The sequence below is a fragment of the Episyrphus balteatus genome, chromosome 3 (assembly GCF_945859705.1).
Source record: "Episyrphus balteatus chromosome 3, idEpiBalt1.1, whole genome shotgun sequence".
NCBI lineage: Eukaryota > Metazoa > Arthropoda > Insecta > Diptera > Syrphidae > Episyrphus > Episyrphus balteatus.
The window spans coordinates 86,075,750-86,094,620 of record NC_079136.1 but is presented as its reverse complement, the minus strand read 5'-3'; the positions used below and the strand labels follow the sequence as shown (position 1 = coordinate 86,094,620).

The window sequence follows — 18,871 nt, the reverse complement described above, 5'->3', positions numbered from 1 at the left end:
TGCCACCATCCTACCCAACCTTCAAACTTCCTTCACCTTCTTCTCCATTACGCCAAGCTTCTGGTTGTCGTGTACTCCCAAGAGGGGAGCCAGTGCCGCGCTCTGTGAGCTGCTGACTAAATTTGTACGTCGTGTGTACCTGACCGCGGCATGAATGGACTTTTGCCTGGGTAAGAACACCAAACGGGGACGCAATGAGCTAACCTTTAAAATATGTATTTATTCAATTATTTCACAAGTAGTAGGTAAATAAAAATATATAGATATCTATGTTTATACATAAAATTCCCGCCAACCATCCATCCATCCATCCATCCATCTACCAAGTGGGAATCCACCATCGATCCATCTATACAAACCTTGGTCACAGAGCGAAGGAGGAGGTGCGGTAGGTGGCAGCAGAATCGCAATGGTGAAATGAGCTCGATGCTTGGCTGTTTGTAGTAAATTAAAATTTAAATTTATGCCATTTGTTTGCGAGAGAACTGTGAGTGAAATAGGTTGAAGACGCGAAGACCACGAGACTTACGATTACGACGACGACGACGAGCAAAGTAAACTGCTTACGGTGGACTGGACTAGCCAATATTTTGGTCGTCCATTATACTTTTCATGCCATAGCATGGCAGCGTAATTTTGCCACAAACTTAAAAGTACCTACACTCACATGCCTACATGAAGAGGTATATCGCTCGACTGATGGTGGCGTAAAAAGGGGTGAAGGATAACCATGCAGTTTAAATTTATTGAGCAGGTGTGTCGGGATTTTCCTGGTTATTTTCGTCCTTATTTTATTACATGACTCAAAGGTGGGAGAATTCAGGAAGTAATTGTATACAAGTCAAATAAGTAGTTCAGATTTTAACGAGCTGAATTGCCTTCCTTATTATGCCTTAATTATCACAAATTTTCCACAAATAGAAGCTTAAAAAGATTTTTTCCGTTTTTGTATTGTTATACAAGCAAATTTATAATAAAGTTTAACTTAAACTCTGCTTTTACAACAAGGATTTCTAACCCTACTCAGAGCAATACAGATTTCAAATCGACATGTTAACACTTTTGAAATAGAAAAAAAAAACCAAGGCTATATCGCACGTAGGTACATGATCTTTTATGTCGAAAGCCTCAGGCTTTAAGGTTAGACATAAGCTTTCTAAATTAACAAAAAATAACAAAACATTTTGTTTGAACATTTGAATGCACATTATCCTTTAAAATGAAATTACTATCATTTAATTATACAAATATACACTGGCCGACAAAATTTTTCGTACGATTTACAAATATCCCCCCCCATTTTTTCCTATCAACTTCTGTTGACAATAAAACCGTTTTCATCTTAAAATATGGAATCTTTTTGCAATAATCACAAACGTAAGCTATATTTGCATCGGTTCCCAACTTTTATTACAAAAAAAAAAGAAAAAGTTAAGACTTTTAAATATTTCATTTAAAAAAGTACAAATTTCTTTTCACACGAAGAAACATGACGATTTGATGAAAAATCACAAAATTTAATATATTTCAACCAAACGTGCTCATACTTACAGACATAATCGATCTTATCAGAAGCCATTTATTTTATATGACAAGTCCTGCCAATTAAATTTTTTTTTCATACAACATAGTTTGCCCCCACTTCCCCTACCTACCTGATTACTTTTATATTTGTCTTAGGCACACATGAAATGCTATTAATAATGTATTCTTACAGTTCGTAACTAAGTCTTTAAACTCTTTAAAGAATAAAGTTGTCTTTTACGTACGAAGAATTATGTTGGCCAGTGTAATCGGGCCAGCAGTTAAGAAGATAACAACCAGAGTATCTGTCGATTTTCAAAAAAAAAAAAAAAAAATGGCAACGCCATATTTCCGTTTTGCAATTTTGATTGAGAAAAACTAAAAATTCAGTAGTCTTAGAATCACTTAAGGCACTTTGAGAGTTGTTTTCAAGAAAATAGCAATAACTACCTCGAAATCGTTGAACATGAGTAAAAAGTAGGTATTTTGTAAAGTTAAAATTTAGAAATTAAAATTAAATTTGGAAATTTTATGAAATTTTTGTTGGTACCCGTGAGAATCGATGATAATACAGTTTTATAGGTAAATATTTATATTGACATTTTTTGTCACAAAGTATTTTTTTACTCTGATAAGTAAAAGAAGTATAACTTGAAAGAGTAATTTATTATTTTTTTAAAACGAAATTTTATTTGTTGAAAAGTTTGTTTTTATTCATGTAAAACCTGTTGCTAGATTTTATTCGATTCCGATAACTCTTAGGGATCTTTTATAAATGGGTGGCTAGTTCTGAAAATTAAAGTTTCGAAATATAGCGGCGATACGACTCGTTTTGTTATTGTACTAAAGAAGTCAACTGTTTAAAATTTTATTCGTTGATCTTGACAAAAATAGGCACCTCCGAAAATTTTAGCTACTTAGGATGAGTAGTTCCAAAGTTATAAGGCATCAAAAAACACAATAACCGTAACTGACTGCTGATCATTCAAAAAGTTCACATTTTTGAAAGTATACACATAATTTATGAAAAAATTCTTACCTTTTGAGTTTTTAAGTATATTTTCTTGAAGTCTATGTATTTTTTCATCAATCTAGAAAATAATAACTGTTGTTTTGAATCTATGCCTTAGAAGGATTTTTCTGCGGATTTAGTTTAACATCTGATATTCAAAGTGGACGGTCGTTGCCGAAACAAATTTGTGAATAAAAAACAATATTTATTATGTGTTATGTATTTTAAACCACGTAAACAATTTTGAAGAGTATAAGACATTTCAACAGTGGAAATTATTGTTGGTTCACGTTGCCTCTTTCCATATACTCAGATATGTATAAAAACATAATATGTTAAACATTTCTTTCTTTTATTATATTAAATATATTTTAAATTTTTTTGTTATAGGTAAATAATTTAGATACTTTTGTGAAATGAGTAGGCACGTGAGTAATGTTCAATTTGAGACCATGTTATTTTCGCAAAAAAGTGAAATATAATAGAACCGGCAAAAGGGCACTAAATACTGCTCAGTAAAAACCATCTTAAAAGCTGTTTGCAACAGATCCAGTACACCCGAAGTTGCCATTGCAGAATAAAGCAAACACATCATATTTGGAAAACATAGAATTTAGTAAGTGTTGCGTGTTATTTAATTCCTTTAAATATTTAAATTTTGTTTTAATTTTACTTTATTCTATATAATGATGTATCTACCTAAATTTTTTATATTGTGATCTTTCCCCAACTTATTCAATTTTGTATTGTTTTTTCTTTCAGCTGCAGAGCCTACTGCTGCCGATTACAATAAGGTAAAAGATAATTCTACCTTCTATTTCGATCTTTTGAACCAAATAGTACATAGTCATTTTACTAATACAAACTTTTTTTTATCTTTCCAGATGATGCATCAATTAAAAAAGAAAAATTAAATTTAAAAATTAATGTACAGTGACAGTGACCAATAAAACATTTTTATTACGTTTAAACTCAATCACATCTTTTATTTTTAAAAATTATTTCATTTGTTTGTTTTAGATTTTGGGTTGTTTTCTTTGGCTGTTTGTTTGATTGGAACAAATTTTTTTCAGGAACAAATTAAATGCTTGGAATGGTAATGTATATTATATGCATCTATATAAATAAATGCATACATTTTAATGAAAAGTGTATTACATTTTATGAAAACAATCATAAAACTTTAAGAAAAATTCATAGTTTTTATGATTTTGTTCATAAAATTTAACCAACATTTCATTCAATTTTTTACGAAATTTATGAAAGAAATCATAAAATTTAAGAAATAATCATAAAATGTAAGAAACTTTTCTTAAACTTTGTTCTTAAATTAAAGAAGAAAAAAAAAGATTTAAGAAATAATTCTTAAATTGTATGAATTTTTCTTAAAATCTAAGAAACTTTTCTTAAACATGTTCAAAACTTTTCGAATTCGGTTATGAACAGAATTCTTAAAATTTAAGAACTTATTCTTAATTTTTAAGAAAGATTCATTCCCTTATGAATTTGTTCTTAAAAAGATTCTTAAATTTAATGAATTTTTACATTGGCTCATTTGCCATGAATTTTTACATTAATTTAATGTACAAATTCATTAATTTTATGTACCTTTTTGGTTCAGTGTGGAGTGCTGCACCCAACTTGAGTCATCTACCTATGATCTAAGACTAATAGAGTAATTAAGGCGTTTGCCACTTCCCCTAATGTTCCGAAGATTAATTAAATGCTAAATTTTTAATTCTGATTTTACTAACTTGAAGTGGAATACTTTTTAATTTGTATTATGACTCATTTCAAACGTCAAAAATCTACAACAAATCGGCATAATAATTACCAATCTCACACCTTAAGTTTTTTTTTCAAATTAAAATCCACTTAAAGAGTGACACTACCAATGAATTGTTACAAAAAAAAGGGAAAAAATATAAAACAAAAAAATATTCATGCACTTCAATGCGTTAAATTCCCATGGCAATAAAAACATCAGCAGTCAGATTAATCCAATTTTCCTCGGCATTAGCAGAAGAACAAACCTTCAACCTCCAGCTCCAACATATACCAACGAACACTTGAATTCCAAGCATAAAAAAAGCACAGCCTGGTTATGGACATTTTTTTGCTGTGTTTTGATAGCAAAAGAAAAAATTCCCACACGACTTTTTTTTTTTTGTGGCCAGAGAAAGATTTTTGTGTTCTCCCTCCCAGTGCCCGGCTCATCGCAGCTTCAGTTAAAGTAGAAGCAGACAATATGTACGCGCCGCAGGCAGGGAGAATGGCAAGCAAAAAAAAATTTGTCTGGAGCAATAAATCCCTTTTTTTCGGGGGCACGAAAGGCAAGAATGTTGCGAAGAATCGGTCATATTTGTAAAACAAATGCGGCCAAATAAAGAAACCACTTAAAGATATGAGTTTTACCAGGAGAGAGCCTTCTTTTTTACTTCGTCTCTGTCGCGTTGTTCTCGATATGTGTTGTTGTCGTCGGTCGTGTGTTTGTCATGCTGAATGCTGGAGCTAGGGAGGAGATTATGAGGGATCAGGAAGAAAAATTAACCCATCGGGGGTACTTTATGGTTTAAGAAACTACATATGGCATATGGCATGTAAAAGAAAACAAATGAAATCAAATTATCGAGATTGAGAAATTGAAGTGTTTTCGGTGCTCTTTTATGAGGGTTATTACTGGCGTTTAGCGATTTTTTAAAGAAAGTATGACGTAAACGATTTTAAACATACCTACCTAATATCCGTTTTAATATTTCTCAATGTATGTAGCTACATATGTATAATCAAAAAGAATAGTTTTGGACAATGTTTGATGAGAGCTGCTCGGTTTATTTGTAAAGTATATATAAAAGTAAAATCCATCAGTAAAAATTGAAACATCAGGAAACTGAAATCTTTTACTGATGAGCGTTTATAGCAATCAGTAAATTTAAGTCATTAAATTACATGTTTATTTGACATTCGCGCTTCAAGCATTTTTTTTACTGTTGATTTCATCAGTAATTTTTTTAATGATGGCACCGGAACAGTAAAAAAATGGAACGCCATCAGTAAAACGAAATGGAATTTTTTTTTGGCATTTGGCAGTCAGCTGTGTTCAGTAAAATGAAATTTCATCAGTAAAATTTATAAAATGAATTTGTGTATAAAATTTAACACAAAATGCATTAATTATTTTTGAAGAAATTTAGTGGAAATATATTTTCAATTTATTTCATCAAAATATTCCACAAAATACAAGATTAATAAGTATTCAAAATAGCAAAACAAAATTTTTACTGATGGATTTTACTGATAGCTATAACTGAGCCCTAATCCAAAGTTTGAATTTCCAGTTTTCCTTAGGTTGAAGATTTGAGAAGGTTCCATGACATCGGACGGACACGGTTCCTTCTAATACCGCCTAATGAGCTTGAAGAGTCTCCAAAGGTACCTTGTAGTGATCTCCAACGCCACACCACCGTACGGACGCACACCCAACCGCAATTGGCAATTCAATTCGTTTTATTTTACGTGCTATTTAGATATCTTTCATTTTTGTATTGCTGGATTATTTTTTTATAATAATTTATTTTACATTTTTGTTTTAATTCTTTAATCCACCAAAAACGAATTTGTGTGTTTTTACATCTAATATATAAAAATCTCGTCGCAGTGTTTCTTATTAAACTCCTTCGAAACGGCTTGACTGATTTTTATGAAATTTTGTACACATATCGGGTAGGTCTGAGAATCGGCCAACATCTATTTTTCATACCTCTAAATTGTTAGGGTGGTTCAGTCAAAGTTTCTTATATCTTCTGGGAACGATCTTTTCGAAATTTTTTGTGTATGTCGGGAAGTCTGAGAGTCGGCCATTCGACCAACATGAATTTCCATATGATAAAATGGTTAAGGTGGTCCAACCAAAAATTTTTTTGATATATTTTTGGAACGATTATTATGAAATTTTGTGGATACATCAGGAAAGTCGAACAATCGGCCAACATCTATTTCACACCACTAAATGGTTAGGGTGGTCCAACCAAAAATTTTTTTGATATATTTTTGGAACGATTTTTATGAAATTTTGTGGATACTTCGGGAAAGTCGAACAATCGGGCAACATCTATTTATTTAAATTTTTTTTCAAGTCCTGGCTTTATATTGTTTTCAAGGGGTTCAAAAAAGTTAGTTCTTCAACTCATATGAATACCCTAAATTCGAAATATTTCATATTCTAAATACAGAAACTGTAACGAAGCGTCACACTTTCCTTTCCACCGCAAACCAATTTAATTAAAGCTGTATGGAAACCAACCATCCCGGACTATAAACCCGAAACCAAATTTATAAAACGTCCCGGACTATGCCATCAACAGCAACAAAAAGAAATCAAATTAATTAAAACTATTTGGCAACCGCCCATCCCGGACTATAAAACCGATACCGAAACAACTGAACGTCCCGGATTATGCCATCAATAGCAACAACACAAACACGACAACATACATTTTGTTTTATACTCAAAACTATTGTTATTATTAATTTAACTTTAATTTTACCGTTTAATTTTATAGAGTTCACACTTGCTTTGTGTAAAAATATTACTAAGTAGATGTAAGAATTTCCGAATAAACCAGAGATCTTTTGAATCTACTTCGAGTAGACGATTTCTCCCTCAGTACACCTATTTAAGCCATAATAGATATACCGTATTGTTGTAAATTTTTGGAATGTTGGCAAATTTCCGTTTTGACGTTAGGTAGGTAGATTTAGCGTCTCTTTCCGAGTCCCCCTTCTCACCTTGAGTTAAGGGCATTACATCCGACCATTAGGTATAATTTCCGTCTCTATCCGAAGCCACCATCTCATTTGGAGTTTGGTCATAATCCCCGTCTCTATCCGAAACCACCATCTCATTTAGAGTTTGGTCATAATTCCCAAAGCCACCATCTCGTTTGGAGTTTGGTCATAGTTCCCGAAACCACCATCTCATTTAGAGTTCGGTCATAATTCCCAAAGCCACCATCTCGTTTGGAGTTTGGTCATAAATTCCCGAAACCACCATCTCATTTGGAGTTTGGTCATAATACCCGTCTCTATCCGAAGCCACCATCTCATTTGGAGTTTGGTCATAATTCCCGAAACCACCATCTCACTCTGAGTTTGGTCATACTAGCATATTTTGGTCACCATAGGATTTATTCCTTTTATCTCCGTCCGAGATCCCCTGCTCTCTTAGAGTATTGGGCATTATTTGTAAGTAGTATATAAGTTTTATTTAAAATTGTTATTTAAAGAAAGTAGAGAACAATAAAGAACGATTCTATAGTGAAAATAAAGAATTTGAGTTTTTGGTTTCTTCTATAGCCGAGTTTTACTGTGCTTTCTTCGGCAAAACCCTGGAACCGGCGAGCTTACCTCAGCCTTTGATAAAAAAGCATCACAAAACTTTAAGCCTACAAACATCAATCTTGATAATACGATCAATAGAACTCCAAAACACATTCTTTTATTTATAAAAACCTATATTTGATGTTGTGACCCGAATTTTTTTTTTTTTGAAAAGATTGACACACTCCAAAATTGGAAGTAAATATCAGAAGAGGCGAAACGAAGTCCGCCGGGTCAGCTTGTAATCACAAATTTTTATAAAAGTATTCGCGCGATTTTTTTTTTTTTTACACTTCAAAATTGATTCTCCCGTGAGAAAATTTTTTTTTCCGCTTCGCGTTTGGCATGTGCAATTTAAATAGATTCTTATGTGCGAACATTTTTTTCCGCTTCGCTTTCCGCCAATTAGTTGGGATTTATTTGATTTTAATCTCCGTTTGATAATTAATTAGCCCGCTTTGTTTGCGAGATAGTTCCTCAAATCAGTGGCGATTATACACTCTATGAGACTTCAAACTAATCGTCTTTTGAATAAATGTTTGTTCTGCTTTGCTTTGTGTGAAATTTCGAAATTAACTTCATTAGATTTACAAACGAAACTCCTATCCAGTCAGTTAAAAAACAAAAACATAAAATTTTCAAAAAAAAAAAATTATAAAAAAAACTAAAAAAAAATTGAACGTTTCCATATTATTTACAAATTAATATTTCCTCTGGACTTTTGGCCCGTGGACTTATGACCCTGCACCGTGTCGTTGGCGAGATAGACTTGCAGGAATGACTCATCGTCGTAAAGCAGGTTCTCGCACTCAATTGCAGGCGGTTGATCTGACGTCAGAATGCTGTGGAGGAAGGGGGCAATTTTGGATCATTGGGCAACGCACGCCACCTCTAATGCCCTTCATTGGTAATTTCCGATCCTCCACTTGCACAAAAAAGTTTCTGGAATAAGGAAAAAAAAAGTAATTTTAATAAGTGTTGAGGTAAAGCCTAGTAAAAGAAATAAAATGTCAAATGTTTTCTCAATATACAGAAAATGTACGACGTCGCACATTGGAGTATTTGCACCAACAAGCTGCCCAAAATTCAATTTTCTTAAAAGTAGAATCAAGGTCAACCCACAACAGATTTTTTGTTTCTATTTCATCGTGTGTTGTGATAAACTCAGTTCAAAGTTAACTGTTTGGATTTTTAAGTTGGTGTTCAAAGCGATATACCAAAAATATGTCGTATTTCTTTGAATTTTTTTTTTAAGTTGTAATGATTTTAATACATTGTTATTCTGTAATGGTTTACACTTAATAAGTTAGATTGAATATTTGTTTTTGTAATACAAAAAGATTTGAAAGCTACAAGACGTTATGCCAAATTATATGAAAGTTTTAGATTTTCGATTTTGTATGAAAAAAAAAAATCACTCATACGCCATACAACGGTTTTTTATGATTAGTTATTACTACGTTATTAAACTGTTTTTAATATATTTGTTTTGGTTTTCAATGTAAGTATATACTGCGATATGTTTTTAATGCAGTAAAAATCTGAGCTGGTAATGTATCGGGAGTCAAGTTAAGTACGCATTTTTATTGTGTTTGTTATTTTGGTATATGCCTAAAATAGAAATCAAATTAACCCCATTTAATATTAGAATTACATCTGATTTCCTATTTCATGTTTAATACGAAAAGAGGTAAATCTTTTGATTTTCTCTTTAAAACACTTTTAATTAAAATGCCGCTGTGCATAAACAACTCATGGCAAAGAAATTAAAAATCCTCAACCAAAAAAAAACCTATTTTGAATTGTTCTACCCAAAACATTCCAACACCTTAAAGCCAATTATAACTGAATGAAATATCGATGATAGTCAAGAAAAGTATGATTATGATGACGATGATGATTAAATAAACTTTCAACATCGAAACCATTTACCAAGGAGGCAAGGACACACAAAGACACAAACAGTATTAACACACTTGTCTTGTCAGTTGTCTGTAAAACGCATCAGCAATTTTATTCTCCCGAAATTGAACAATCTTAGCTTAAGGGATGATGATGATAATGATTGCGATAATACGCTGCGAATAATCTTCCTGACAGTTGCAAACTCTCTGCCACCAAACTTTTACGAGGGTTAAAAAAGAAAAATGATTATCGAACAACCCCTCCTTGACGGACGGGGGATGGACGGACAGTATCAGTAACGCTCGCATTCGTGAAATGGTGTGAATTGTTTGTCATTTTGCGTGATTGATGAAGAAGAGATACGAGTATCTGCGATTTGATATAACGCCTTTAGCACGTGCATCACTCTCTCTCCCCTGTTTAGCGAAGAGAAATAAAAGGCAAGAGTTCTTCAAATGTAAAAATAAGAAATTATTCAAAATTATTCTTTTTGGTTCATAAACAACAACAACAAGAAAAAAATCTCAACTTCCGAATGTTAAACCACAGAAAGAGAGAGAAAGATTCAAGATAAAAGATGAATTTCAATCAATTTAATTCGGTAACCGACAGGTGATTGTTATTTTTTTTCGTTTTTGTTTTTCAACGACACAACTTACAGATAAAATGTTGTATAATGGGTGTCAGCTGATGGGGAGAGAACTTTGACTCCTTGCCATCATCCATTCATCAGGTGTATTTTGACTTATTTTGAATAATTTTACGAGAGTATATTTGTGTTGTTATCCTTTTGTTGAGTTAATATTCAATTTGAGCGAAAAACTCCCCCCTTCATCGTCGTAGTCGTCTTTTGCAGTGGAGAAATGATGACTAAATTTCGACGAATGTAAAACACAATGAAAATATCCAACAGACCGCAGAACAACCAACAGATCTATCGCCAGTTGCCCTGTTATAAATATTAATGATGACACTGTCCTCGACCACGCAACGTGGCCTTTTCAATTGTATTTATAAAAGGTCGTCGTATATGACAGTGGAGTCGATATGTCCTTAAGAGTTTCAGGGATTTTGATTAAATAAAAAAAAATTGTTTTTGTAAATTTAAAACTAATCTGTTTTTTACTTCCTCTATATATGCAAGTATTGTAGAAAAAAAATTCGAGGTTTTTATTAAAACCAACATTATGATGATGGAGAAGATCAAAAAAGTGTTCATCGAGCTAGGGACTAAACGCATTTATGGATTTGCTTGAAACTTGGTACAGATGATTATTGCGTAATTTGCTAGACCCGTTTTTTTTATTTTTTTTATATCTTCTTTTAACGTTTTTGAGGTATTGCAACGGCTTTAATTATTTCGATAAAATTTTATATTGATTCTAACAAAACTGAGTTTTTAGTTTTTCTCAAAAAATTCGTATAACGGAAAATTGACATATTTCTTAGGTGCATACATATATTTCATCAAAGCATAAGGTAATTTCATTCAAAATTTGCAGAAAGGTATTACTTATCATTTTGAAGTGTTAAATATAAAAAAAAAATTAAAAAACAATTTTTGAAAACAAAATTTGAAAAATTAAATTTTTTTGACTTTAAATTTTTTTTTTATTTTTTTTCTTGAAACTTAACAAAATTTTTAATTTTCAATATATATTTAAGATAAAGATATTTTGAACTAAAAGAGCAAGTACGTGCGACCCAGTCGTGCATTTTATTTCTATTTCGGAAGAGAAGAAAATTCGGCTTTGTATTAAAATGGGTAAGAAAAAACCTTCTCCTGAAAAATGTGTTGATTACGAGTCCGAAGTCAATACTTAAAGGTCAAAAACTTCTGACTTCGATTTATTTTTTTGTTTGCAAAAATACATGCAATGCAAAAAGTCGAATTTTTTCGTCTTAAATATTATTTTTTTTTTCAAAATTAATTTTTCCTAAAAAAGTATTGGTAATAGAAATATGTAAATGATATCTCAAAAGCTTAGTGTCCAACATAACTAATAGTTTTTTTGTTTATAAAATCTGATTTGAAAAGGCAAAATGTTATGGAAAAATATATATTTTGGTTTAAATTAGTTTTTGGTTTGAATTAGTTTTTGAGACTTTGTATCGAAAATAGTGATGAGGAAGTATAACAAAAAAACTGGACGTTATCGAAAAAATCTGTAAATAGTTTGGAATTCAGTAGACTAAAGTCAATAAAAATCGCGTAAGAAAATTCTTGCATAACTTACATAGAAAAATGGAATTCATACCATTTATACTTCTCTGAGTAAAATAGATTTATTTTGTGATCAACCTATATTTTTAGACATTAAATGCAAATGTTTACAAAGTGGATGCTCTTCATGTTAATTGGTGTAAGCAGCTTGACTTTACTTTCTATACCGCTTAAGCGGTATATAATCGAGTTCTTAATAATCGAGTTGTATCTACATAATTTCCATTTTTTCCATAATTTTGCCCACAATTGATAGTTTTATTATACTTTTTATAAGAACATTACGATTTATTAAACGAAACACATTAAAGTTTCCTTAAAATGTCTGATACAAACTGCTGGGGCCGTTTTTGAACATGTTCAAAACTGCCCCAACTGTGTCAACGACATAAAATGTTGAATAAATATTTAACATTAATATATTCATTCAAAAATTCACCGTGATTTAGTTTAAAATATATTAAACATTAACAAAAATTGTATTGCGTTTTGAAATCACGCACTAAATTTTGTGTAAACTCTTACAACTAAAAAACTGAAACAATGCAAAACCACTATAAAAATCACCTTCCACCTATAAATCTGAAAGCCAGCTGAGATAATCAAGGTAAGTCATTTACGTTTATGGATATGGTGTTGACGGGTTCAAATATCGAATAACTTCTAAAAATGATTGATAAACTAAAATTTTATATGCAGTGTTCAAATATACCCCGTGTTCAAAAGTGCCCCACTCTCCCCTATGTTTACATAAACTTCAAAACACTCTCCAATTGCATGCAAAAAAAACCTCTGTGTGACCCCCATGAATGAGTACATCTTTATTTAAAATTTATTCGCAGCCAGCAGTCAGGTTAGGTACTCTTGCCAGGTTTTTTAGTTATATACAATGTTCATATGCTTCCGATAAAGAAGTGAATTCAAAGCTCAAAGTAATTGTACGATATCAAGGATATTTTCTATTAAAAGTAATTTATCAAAATAATCTCCATCTCCTCCCTTTCATCCTCCGCCTTGATGTTTTTTTGCCAAACAATAAGCTCACGAGTGCGAGATGACGATGCCTTACTTGCCTAGACAAACAACAAGAACGACAACGGAAAATTAAGATGAAACTCCAAATTCTGGTCATATAACGATATAGAAAACCAGAAAAATCATCATCACCAACATTATCCATGGACTGGGTGATGTGTAAGTGTATGCTGTATATCCTGATGTTAGGGCCATTAACGGTTCTGTTTCCACGTATAATAAAATGAAGTTCCTTAAAAAGGTCACCGTAGCCGTGCGTATATACCTTAGAATAAGGCAAGCCTACGTGAACTTTTACACCAGAACTTCGTAGCTAATTGAAACGTTTGCAACAAAGTTCCCACAAACGATTGTTGTCCTTTCCTTTACCAACCCAAGTCCGTCTACCAGGGAACCCCACATTATCCGAAGCCACTTGCAAAAGACCATCGGGTGGACAGATAATGGTGTTGGTGTGGCACGGCAACAAGATAGTCCACCATTGGATTGATGGATGCGCATAAAAATGAGATCTCCTTTACGGGGAGCGGGGGCCAGTCCTTCTGTGAAACAATTGGCTTTGCTATCATTAGTTTTCTGGATACTTAACGATGATGGCCTTAATTATATCCTTTTCCCTAATTTCTTCTCTAAGTTGATTGTTTTTATTTCCATGTAGCTTCCTTTTTTTTCCATTTGGTTGGTTTGTGCCTCCCTTAACTTTTGAGATGGAGCAGCAAGCAGCATATCATAGCAAAGGCATTTTTAGTTTGTGCATTTATTTTTGCCTCGTCTCTTTGTTTACATCCGGGTGGAAATATACTTAACTTAGACTTTGGTGCTGTATAGTTAAAGAGTCCCGTGTATGTTTCCTACTGAATGTTGTTAATGCTTTACGCTATGATGATGATGATGATGATGATGATGCTACCTCTCTGGAAATGTTCCAAAAATCCAGGGGCTGATGCGCTCTGCCTTAAGGATGTGATTGATTGTTTTTATATGTAAATATACTGAGGAATTAATCAATGCTAATGACAGATATCCTTAACTTGAAGAATGAAGATGATAACAAATCGTTGAGCATTTAAAGCAATGAATTGATGACATGACAGCGGTGTCGGCGGCGGCGGCAGCGACCGGTATGTATATTTTTAGTATATTTTTTCGTACGTTATTGTACGAGCCCTTTAAAGGAGTATATGATTTAGAAAAGTTGGATCAATTCAATTAGGCAAAAGGACTTTAAAAGTTTTATCAAGATAGATCACATTAAAAACGTTTATTGGATATATAATGAAGGTTCTTTTAGATATTTGTACTCAATTAAAATATGATAAGAAAGGAAAATGTTTTTGTGGAAAAATGTAATATCGGTTAGTGACTCAAAAAAAGTTATAAGTAATTTAGTAAAGATTTGTAATGAAGAATCCTGTTTATATAAATAAAATTCAACTCTGCAACAAGATATACAAGAAAATTTTGGTTTTCAGTTATGAAAAAAAAACCTTTCTTTTGATGTCTCACTCCATGAATTCGGAGAAAATTTTTGAATATTTATATATTTTTTTTTTTGGGAAGGGTAACCGCACAGTAATAAAATCTAAATTTTTACGGTTTTTGAGTAAGAATTCTGTTTTCCTTGGGCAATAAATAAAAAAACTTGTCATGAAATTTATAATTGAGTCGTAGGTACTGATAAACATTTGTTTTTTAAAAGTTGCAAAAACAAATTTTTAAATAGGTTTGAATTTAAAATGAGGTATGCATTTTAATTTATCATTAATGACAAATTTTTAGATTTTTTTTTTTTTGAAAATCGTTAGACACATACAAAAATGCAAGTACATACTTGCTTATAGTGTTAAAATTATTTATCTGAATATTAATTAATAAAAGGATAATTTTAATTTATGTTATCTTTAAAAAAAAATTCAAAATTTTAAAATGTTCTTAGGGAAAACATTGTTTTAAAAAATTTCAACGAAGAAAAAAAGAATTAAAAATCTGAGCTCTTTTTTTTTAATAAATTATTGTTTACTACCTACATAAACTTTCAAATATTTATCAACAAAAATGCAATTCTAAGGCAGTTATTAATATACACTGAAAAACAAAATTTTAATCCAAAAATGTGTTTTTTGAAAATTTTTGTAAATATTAATTTATTACTTCTGTAAAAAAAAATCATTAAAATATGCTTAGGTACTAGTTTATTTGCATCGGTGACCTGGTTTTTTTGTTTTTTTCAGAATCATTAAAACCGTTTTTGACAAAAAAAATATTCAACTTCGCTTAAAAACCTTGAAGAAAATTGAGTTAACCATTAAAAATCAAAAAATTAATATAAATTTTCAAAATTTAGAAACAAAAATAAAAAAATAATAAAAAATCTAGAATTATATAACTGTAAGACTCTTAAATTTAACCAGATTACTTGTGTAGTGCAAAAATAATTGAAATAGATGAGCAAATTAAAGTCCAACGCGAGTAATAATATTTTTGTTCATTGAGAATTTTTATAACTTTTTATGGGATTTTTGCATTTGTGATTATTTTTATTTTTTTATTATTTTAGAGTTTTTTTTTGTTGCATTCGATATCATTCTCGTTCTAGGAAATGTCTTGATAACAAGGAAATCGCTTCAATTTTTTTTAGACTGTAGCTTAAAATAGATTTAGACAGTTATACAGACAGAATAGTGGGTCCACTTTTTTGCTTTCTCTATCATCGTAATGTTTTTTTTTTCAGGAACCTTAAATATCGCTTTAAGTTTCTATATCCCAAATAAACAAAATCAAAAATCACAATCAACTTAATCACCGATTTTAGCAAAATATTTGATTTGATTTGAGACCACTCTCGTTGAATCGAGCTTTATAAAGGTGCTCATTCCTTTCTTAACTATTAAGGAAAGTTTTACAAAAGCTTTGTTAAGTGAAGCTTAATTTAAATAAAATTTGTTCTCAAAAACTTCTATTTATCGATGTATTCCACTGTTTCCGTCTTGTAAATACAAATCTGCCGTCACACTCAAACAAAGCCTCCTCATTACTACCCACTCAATGGGAGATGGGACTTTATTAGTGATGTCTTAAGAACTATTCTTAACCTTCTATGATAGGTATACAGTGGCGACAAAATAAATAGCACATGTACCCTAAAATTTCTAAAATGAAAATTTTTCGCACTTTTTTAACTTAAAGGAACTGTTTTATTAATGAGGAAGTAAGAACACAGATATATTTGATTTATTAAAAAAGAAATTAAGTACATTGAATTCTTAAACAAAAAATAACAACAAAATCATTAATACAGCTCAAGTTTTTTTGGGACAAAATAAATAGCACACTTCCTAAAAACAAAAACAAATTAACAAAAATTTTTACACAGTTAAAAGAAAATAACTAGTATTTGGTTGGGTAACCCTTATTATTTATCACAGCATAAAACCAGCGGTTAATAGATGTAACAAGACTCCGAAATCGCTCAAAAGGTACTGAATACCAAGCTCGTCGAAATTCCTGCCAAAGTTTGTCCAAATTTGAGGTATCAGACCTTTTAATCGCTTTTCCCACGTCACTCTACAAGTCCTCAATAGGATTCAGATCTGGGGACTGACTTGGTAATTCCAAAACACCGATTTTTTGGACGGATAGCAATTGTTTCACAGACTTAGTCTTATGTTTTGGATCGTTATCCTGTAGAAATGTCCACTTTAAAGGCATTTCCTTCTCAGTAAAAGGTAGAATAGTGTCCCTTAGGATTTCCTTGTACTTAAGGTGGTCCATAATACCCTCTATCCGATGAAATGGCCCCGCACCATGCCAAGAAAAACATCCCCAAACAAGAATACTAGCCCCACCATCCTTAACAGTCTATATTTTATACTGCGGGTCACATTTCAACTGCCCCACGCGGGGAATTTCCGTATTGGGCATTTGGAAATGCCTCTTATACCCCAAAGGAGGGCGTAAAATTTATTTAAGGCCCAATTTATTGACTCTCCATTAAACTTAAATCGCCATTAAAAAAGGGAATTTTAAAATTAAAAACCAATTTCGTTTAATTCAGTCTCTTTTAAGGATTTTTTTGAAGTTTGGCATCATTAACTAATTGAGCATTAAATTTAAAAGTAGTTTTAGTTAAAACACCAAATTCGACCTTTTAAGAGGGATTTTTAGAGCAAATGGAGGTTTTAAACAGAATTTCTATTTATTCACTCTCCATTAGTGTCAAATGTCATTTCATTTATTTTTTTTATTTGAATTATTATTTTATTTGAAAAATGTCAAATGAGCTAAATAATTATTTAAAAAACATCACAATTATGAAAAAAGTCCAGACTAGAATTTTTTGTATACACACATGCATTTGTACCATAAAAAAGAACAAAATTCAAAGAAATTAATGCATTTCTTGTCCACTTCGCACAGATAATACTAGATCTACTAGATTATATTCTCGACTTCAAAACTAATCATTTTTGAGATGCTGCATAGGGTAAGGTGGTATAAGAGTGCGCATTTTAGACAAAATACCAAATAAAACAATAACAAAAAGAATTTAACTACTTTTTTTATATATAGTTTTTAGTTTATAATCAAAGCAACGAAAAAAACTTAAAACTGGTAACAAAAATGTATTAATTCAAAAGTTATAAACAAAATACCACATTAGGAAATTTGCGCACTCTTATACATCCTATTGTGTAAGAGTGCGCGGCTTAGTTTGTAAGAGTGCGCAGCTGCGCACAGGTGTAAGTTCGCACAAAAGTCGCAAATAAAATTGCCTATCTTTAAAAAACAGAGTATTTTTCAACCCATCACTCCTTGCATGAGGAACAATCAATTTAGTCTTCGATTAATTGTTCCGAGAAAATTTCAATATTTCCTAGTTACTCTCATTCGTTTGTTTTTTGTAAAACTTTTATTTGGTTTCTTTTTGGTTGGAATTGCTTTTTCTAGCTGCTGTTTGCTGGTATATGGACAAATGCCAGTTATTTTGAAGCCTTGGATAGCATTTACTGCTCTTATAACCCGCGCACTCTTATACATCATCATGGTGCGCACTCTTACACGCTCAGACATGTAATCGAAGAATATATATATATTTCACAATGCACTTTATGACCAGTCTTACGTGTTCCTCAAATGTTTCTTTTTGTCGACTTTTTAATGTCCCATACTTTGTTTATTGTGGTTTTTTGTTGTTAAGCGGAAAATTTAATTTGTTTGGCAAGAAATATTGGAAAAAAAAGTGCTAAAAAACTTAAACTTAACTAGCACCTCTGTTTACAAACACATTTGCATGAAATTTTGACAGCAGATCAAACTCGTTTAGATCTTTCCAAAATAAGTGCATGCAGTCTTATATTCCCTTTCAAACCGTAGAAAATGGCCTTGCGCACTCTTATCAACCGCGCACTCTTATACCATCCTACCCTAATACATACATAACATACATAACATTGCAATTGAAGCCATGAGAAGAAGAGATATAAAGCTTACTTCTATACCAATGACACGAGATGAATGCCGATAACACTTAAATTTAAGTTGTTATTTGACACCGATGGAAAAAATTAAAAATTTCACTTAACTCCTTCTTCTTCTCATGGTTTCAATTGTAGGTTGTAGCATTGTTGCATTTTCTGGCGTTTTCAGCTGTAAAATACTTACGGGTCATAGTTTTTTGGTTTTTCTTCCAATTCAAATCTATTTGATTTGACAAAATTGTAGCTTTTGACAGATTATTTTTCAAACAAAATAAAAAATCCCTAGGATATTTTTAACAGAGTTTTAAATTTAAA

At 31.5% G+C, this 18,871-nt stretch overlaps 1 long non-coding RNA gene across 3 annotated transcripts in view; it reads right to left on the bottom strand.

The window, feature by feature from the left end:
• The window catches only part of LOC129916752 (uncharacterized), a 185,407-nt gene that overhangs the window by 23,487 nt on the left and 143,049 nt on the right, over positions 1–18,871 (bottom strand). For 2 of the 3 annotated variants that reach the window (XR_008772538.1, XR_008772540.1), the window contains exon 3: positions 8,054–8,857. The exons of the other annotated variant lie outside the window; for it this stretch is intronic. This is a non-coding gene — a long non-coding RNA (uncharacterized LOC129916752). Of the gene's footprint in view, positions 1–8,053; positions 8,858–18,871 lie in introns of those variants that run through there. 3 annotated transcript variants of the gene reach the window in all.